Source organism: Pyrus communis, chromosome 15 (assembly GCF_041283825.1).
Source record: "Pyrus communis isolate YQ-2024b chromosome 15, ASM4128382v1, whole genome shotgun sequence".
NCBI classification, from domain to species: Eukaryota; Viridiplantae; Streptophyta; class Magnoliopsida; order Rosales; family Rosaceae; genus Pyrus; species Pyrus communis.
Genome location: NC_142579.1, coordinates 11,556,601 through 11,563,020, shown reverse-complemented (window position 1 = coordinate 11,563,020; position 6,420 = coordinate 11,556,601). Strand labels below are relative to the sequence as shown.

Genomic DNA, 6,420 nt, shown 5'->3' with positions numbered 1-6,420 from the left:
ACATTCTCTCCCTTTGCCACAGCCACCATCCCCCTTCTCCTTCAATCCGCAGCCTTTCCCATCCATTCCAGCCATTACCCTTCTCTGCCGCAGCCACTCCACTAGTCCAGCCACCATTCCCAACCTTCCTCCACCACTCACACCCCTTGCCGCACCACCATATCCCCATAAACCCATCTACAACCCAGAAAATCATCCCAAATCATCCAAAAACATCTCTGCCGCAGCAAGGAGAAGAAGAAAGAGGAGTTTAAACGCGTAGAAATTCAAGTGGATTCGTTGGGCGTTCTAGGTGTAATCAATCTTTTGTTCTTTATGTTTAATTTCAATTTTGTTTCTCTTTCTATGAACATGAGAGGCTAAATCCCTAGTTAGCTAAGGGGTGATTCAAAACCATGTTTATGCTTGCAATATGAATTGATTACCTTTGGTTGGAATTTCATGAGTTGTGGATTCAATTTGTTTAACTGCTTGATTGATAACTTATTTGTGTATGTTTATTGAGAGTGCACGCTTAGTTTTCATGCATGAATATGATGCTAGAATATAAGTGAGTTTCACCTAATAGTTACAAACTTATATTCACAAGTAGTGGAGGTCGCTTATAAACGATCGCGTTAAATGAATTCTTGGCACTAGTTTCATGCTCATCATAGTAACGAATGCCTCGTCAACACTTATAGTTTTCATGTTGCTTAATGATCTTTGATTGTATCTTTATTGTGCTTTTCACGTAAATGACTTTTGGAGAATGTTTTGAATTGTGTATGCGCTGTCCCATCCAATTCATTAACTTAAGGAGAACTTGAAGGTTAATTTAAGCGAACCTAATTAACCCGAGGTGTTGAGTTTCATGATTCATCGAAAGACCAACTGAAAATCATCTTGTATGCAAGTGTGACATGTGTGGAGAAGAACCTTCTAGCTAGCATTCCATCCGTATTTTCATCAAATTCGTATTTACAATCTGTTTTAGTACAATCTGTGCATTTTGTTTAATTTCGTCAAAAACTAAATCCCCCTTTACTTTAGTGTTCAATTTAGTTAGAAAGTGTCTTAGTTTGTGTTTCTAAGTGTTTTGATTCAAGTTATTACCCAAATTCGTTCAAAATAGTGTAAGTGCTCAAAACTGCCCAGATTGTGTTTTTGAGGCAGTTTTGAGTGTTTTGGTGCTGTTTTGAGTCTTTTGGTTTGTGTTAGTGTTTTAAGTGTTTAGTTTTGCATTCTTTGAGTCTAGTTTAGTGTTTTAACCTTTGTTTTACGTTTTTGAGTCAGTTTTCAAGTGATTTAGCAATCCCTCCTAATCCCCGGTTAAGAACGATCCCTACTTATTCATATACTACAATTGTCAAAAGAGGGTTTTAATTTGTGTGCTTATATATTTCGCATCAATAACTTATTTAATTGATAACTGGAAATTGATTTACGTTGCATATATTTCATGTGTGGAGAAGAACCACTTAGCTATCCCCTCATCCATTGATTCATCACGAATTTATCTTACACTCTGTTTTCTTTACAATCTGCCCATTAAGTTTAATTTCGTCCAAACACAATCCCCCCATATTTTGTTGAGTCTTAGTCATTCAAATCTGTCTTATTTTGTGTTTTTAAGTATTTGGAGTCACAAGCACTTCCAAATTCGTCCAATTCAAGTTTTAGTTTCTGTTTGAGTCAAATTGATTGTTTTAGGCAGTTTTGAGTGTTTCAAATCTGTTTTGAGTCATAGTAGTCTTGTTAGAGTCTTCAAGTTTAGTTTTTGTGTTTTTAAGTCAATCTATATTAGATTAGCATCCCTAGTTAATCCCCGGTTAGAACGATCCCTACTTACATCATTACTACAATTGTCACAAATAGGGTTTAATTTGTGTGTCACATTCGTAACGCATCAAAATTTTGGCGGCGTTGCCAGGGATTAGCAAAGTTGCTAATCCCTTGTCTTGAGTCTTGTTTAAATTGTTAGTTTTCTGTTTTGTTTTTAAATTTTGCACCGTGTGTGTGTGTTTTGTTTTTGTGCCGTGTATAGGCACATTATTTCCTTACTTGTGCCGAGTCTATTAAGTTGGTTACTAACCTTGTTTGCTCTTGTGTGCAGGTACTAGTTTATGACCCGTAGCTCACAACCTGTTCGTGAGCATATCTTCGACTTTGACGGTGAATTCGAGAGGACTTTGAGAAGGAAAAAGAAATTGCAAGAGTCTAATCCTCCTAGTCCCGAACCTGAATTAGAAGAGCAAGAAGTTGAGGTTGAAGAGGAGGCCACGACAAGGTTTGAAGAGGAAGTACCAACCATGACAGCAGACAATCGAACCATCAAGGAGCTTTCTACCTCGGGTTTGGCCAATGCAGCCCCTCTTTGCATCCAATACCCTAGGGCAGCCCCTGAGAAGACCGATGAGTTTGAGTTGAAGTCTAGTTTGCTGCATCATATACCCAAGTTCCATGGGCTATCAATGGAGGATCCCAAAAAGCATTTAAAGGAGTTCGAAGTTGTATGCTCAAGTATGACACCGGTGAACGTGGACAGCAACATATTGAAGATGAAGGCTTTTCCTTTTTCTTTGTTGGAGAAGGCCAAGGATTGGTTGTATGAGTTGGCTCCCGGACCTGTCACATCATGGGAGAGTACGAAGCGAGCCTTCTTAGAGAAGTTCTTTCCGACATCACGAGTCATTCTTCTTCGCAAGAAGATTAGTGGAATTCAGCAAAGCCAAGGTGAATCTTTTCCAACTTATTATGAACGTTTTAAAACTCTTGTTGCTTCATGTCCACATCACCAAATGAAGGAGGAGCTACTTCTTCAATATTTTTACGAAGGTCTCTTACCACTTGAACGGCAAATGTTGGATGCATCTGCGGGAGGAGCTCTAGTGGACAAGACACCCAGGGATGCCAAAACTCTCATTGCTAATCAAGCACTCAATACACAACAATATGAAGGTGTTGGGCAGAGAGACACCCTACGACCACATCATGTAAATGAGGTATGTTCTATTTCTGAGTTACAATCCCAAATGGCTAACCTTACGTCTATGTTATCGCAGTTTGTTGAAGGCCCCAAAACGCAAGGAACTACAATCTGTGGTGTATGCTCCATTCAAGGACACCAATCTGATCAATGCCCTCAATTAATTGAGAATGGAGGGTGGGAATCTGCCAATGCCGTGGGTTATGGGAATCAAAACCAACCAAGAGGTGATCCTTTCTCCAATACTTACAATCAGGGATGGCGTGACCACCCCAATTTCAGATGGAGAGATGCACCACAATATGCCCAACAAGGTGGATTCCGACAACCCCCGGGTTTCTTTCCAAGGCAAATGGCACCACAACCACCTCCTCAAGCACAATCATCCCAAACCAACTCAGGTACGTCTATGAATGACGATAAAACATATTAGTTACTAACCATAATGGCGCAGGGAATGCAGAACCAAGCAAAGGAGGTTAATGAGCTAAAGAAGCAAATGGGCCAAATGGCCGAATTTTTGGGACAATTTCGTGAAAATGGTAAGTTACCAAGCACTACGGTGGTCAATCCTAAGGTGGTTTCGAATCTGCAAAAGCTATCACACTAAGAAGTGGAAAAGAAGTGGGAAGCAAAACACATGAAACTGCCCAAAACAAGGAAGATGAGAAGATACAAATTTAAGAAGAGGAGCAATCCTACCCCACGGCAAGGGTAGCAATACCCATGCCGCAGCCATCTAAGCACTCCCATCCGTCCACCTCAGGTAATGTTGTCCCAAATGTTGTGATTTCGAACACTAATCTACCCAATGTTCCTTTCCCTTGCAGATTTGCACAATCCAAGAAGGAAGAAAGCGAAAAGGACATTTTGGATACGTTTCGAAAAGTCCAAGTAAACATTCCTTTACTTGATGCTATTAAGCAAGTGCCCAGGTATGCAAAGTTTTTAAAAGAGTTATGCACAACTAGGAAAAGAATTTCAAGCAAAGAATTTGTGAAAGTAAGTGAAATTGTATTCACGGTTTTGCAACGAAAGTTACCTCCAAAGTGTAAGGATCTAGGGAGCTTTACTATCCCATGCACAATTGGACACACTAGATTTGAACAATGCATGTTAGATTTAGGTGCTTCTATTAATGTTATGCCATATTCCATTTATGCATCTATGAACCACGGTGAGTTAAAACAAGATGGCGTTATAATTCAATTGGCCGATCATTCTAACGCTTATCCCAAGGGAGTCCTTGAGGATGTTTTAGTGCAGGTCAATCATCTTATCTTTCCTGCAGATTTTTATGTCTTAGAAATGGAGGATTCGAGCCATGCTCCATCATTGCCAATCTTGCTAGGCCGTCCATTCATGAAAACAGCGAGAACAAAGATAGACGTTTTTACGGGAACATTAACCATGGAGTTTGATGGGGACATTATTAATTTTAATCTTTCTGAAACCATTAAATATCCAATTGAGGACCATTCTTGTTTTGCTATTGACATTGTTGATTCTTTGGCACAGGTACATTTGGATCAAATGAACGAAGATGCACTTGAGGTAGCCTTAGTGCACGGCATAGGAGCAAGAAATGAAGGTGGAGGAATCCTTGCAACCCACGGCATGCAATCTGACCATATTGTCGTGCCCCCTTGTGGTGAAGTGATAGAAATGGTCGCTGCCCTCAAGTCATTGCCCTCACAATCTGGTAAGTGTCCACTCTCAATTTTAGATTCGGTTTTGACTAACAAGTTACTTCCATCAATTGTGCAGCCACCTACACTTGAGTTAAAGCCATTACCTAGTCACTTGAAGCATGTTTTCTTGGGAGAAGATCAGACACTACCCGTCATCATATCTAGCTCACTCACGGCCTAAGAAGAAGACAAGTTGATAAGGGTGTTGAAGAAGCACAAATCTGCCATTGGATGGACCTTGGCGGATATCAAAGGCATTAGTCCCACCATGTGCATACATCGCATCCTTTTGGAGGAAGGAGCCAAGCCATCTCGTGAAGCTCAACGTCGCCTTAATCCACCCATGTTGGAAGTAGTAAAAAAGGAGGTTATAAAATTGCTTGATTGTGGTGTTATATATCCTACTTCTGATAGTCGTTGGGTGTCACCCGTGCAGGTTGTTCCAAAGAAGTCCGGAGTCACGGTGGTGAAGAATGAAGAACAAGAGCTTGTACCCACTCATGTTGTGACCGGTTGGCGTGTTTGTATTGATTACAGGAAGTTAAATGCCATGACAAGGAAGGATCACTTTCCATTGCCATTCCTGGACCAAATGTTAGAAAGGTTAGCCGGTTATAAATTTTATTGCTTTCTTGATGGATATTCTGGATATAACCAAATTGTGATCGCTCCGGATGACCAAGAGAAGACAACCTTCACGTGCCCCTTTGGCACCTTTGCATATAGGCGCATGCCATTTGGTTTGTGCAATGCCCCTGTGACATTTCAACGATGCATGGTGAGTATATTTTATGATTATGTGGAGAAGATTATTGAGATATTCATGGATGACTTTAGCGTGTTTGGTAATTCATTCGATCATTGTTTGAATAATTTGAGCTTAATTTTGAAACGTTGTGTTGAAATGAATCTTGTGCTTAATTGGGAAAAATGTCACTTCATGGTTAAGCAAGGTATTGTTCTAGGACATATTATTTCTGAAAAAGGCATTGAAGTGGATAAATCTAAGGTAGACCTTGTTTCGTCACTTACCCTCTCCAAGATTTTTATAGGCGTTTCATAAAGGATTTCTCCAAGATTTCACAGCCACTATGCCGATTGCTTCAAAAAGAGGTGGCTTTCGAGTTTGATGATGCATGCTCCACGGCATTCAAGCACTTAAAGGAGGCTCTCACTTCGGCTCCCATTATCACACCTCTAGATTGGAGCCTTCCATTCGAGTTAATGTGTGATGCTTCGGACTATGCGATTGGTGCTGTTTTGGGGCAGCGAAAGAACAAACAACCTCATGTTATTTATTATGCATCTAGGACACTAAATGATGCTCAATTAAATTACTCAACCACTGAAAAAGAATTACTTGCTGTGGTATTTGCATTAGATAAGTTCCAATCATACTTACTTGGTACTAAAGTTATTATTTTTACTGATCATGCAGCTCTCAAGTACTTGCTCACGAAAAAGGAGGCCAAGCCTAGACCAATTCGATGGATGTTGCTTCTACAAGAGTTTGACATTGAGATTCGGGATAAGAAGGGCGTGGAGAATGTGGTGGCTGACCACCTAAGTCGAATGGTGCATAAGGAAGCATTGCCAATTTCTGAAACCTTCCCCGATGAGCAATTAATGTCTATCTAGGTAAGTGAGCCTTGGTATGCAGATTTGGTGAACTTTTTGGTGTCTAAACATACCCCTAGCACACTTAATAGGAATCAACGTGATAAGCTTAAAGGATGCTAGGTTTTATGTTTGGGATGACCC

General features: G+C 40.3%; 1 pseudogene; it reads left to right on the top strand.

The window, feature by feature from the left end:
* The first annotated feature begins 2,105 nt into the window (after window positions 1-2,105).
* On the top strand, window positions 2,106-5,204 carry LOC148690521 (uncharacterized; annotated as a pseudogene).
* The last annotated feature ends 1,216 nt before the right edge of the window (window positions 5,205-6,420 follow it).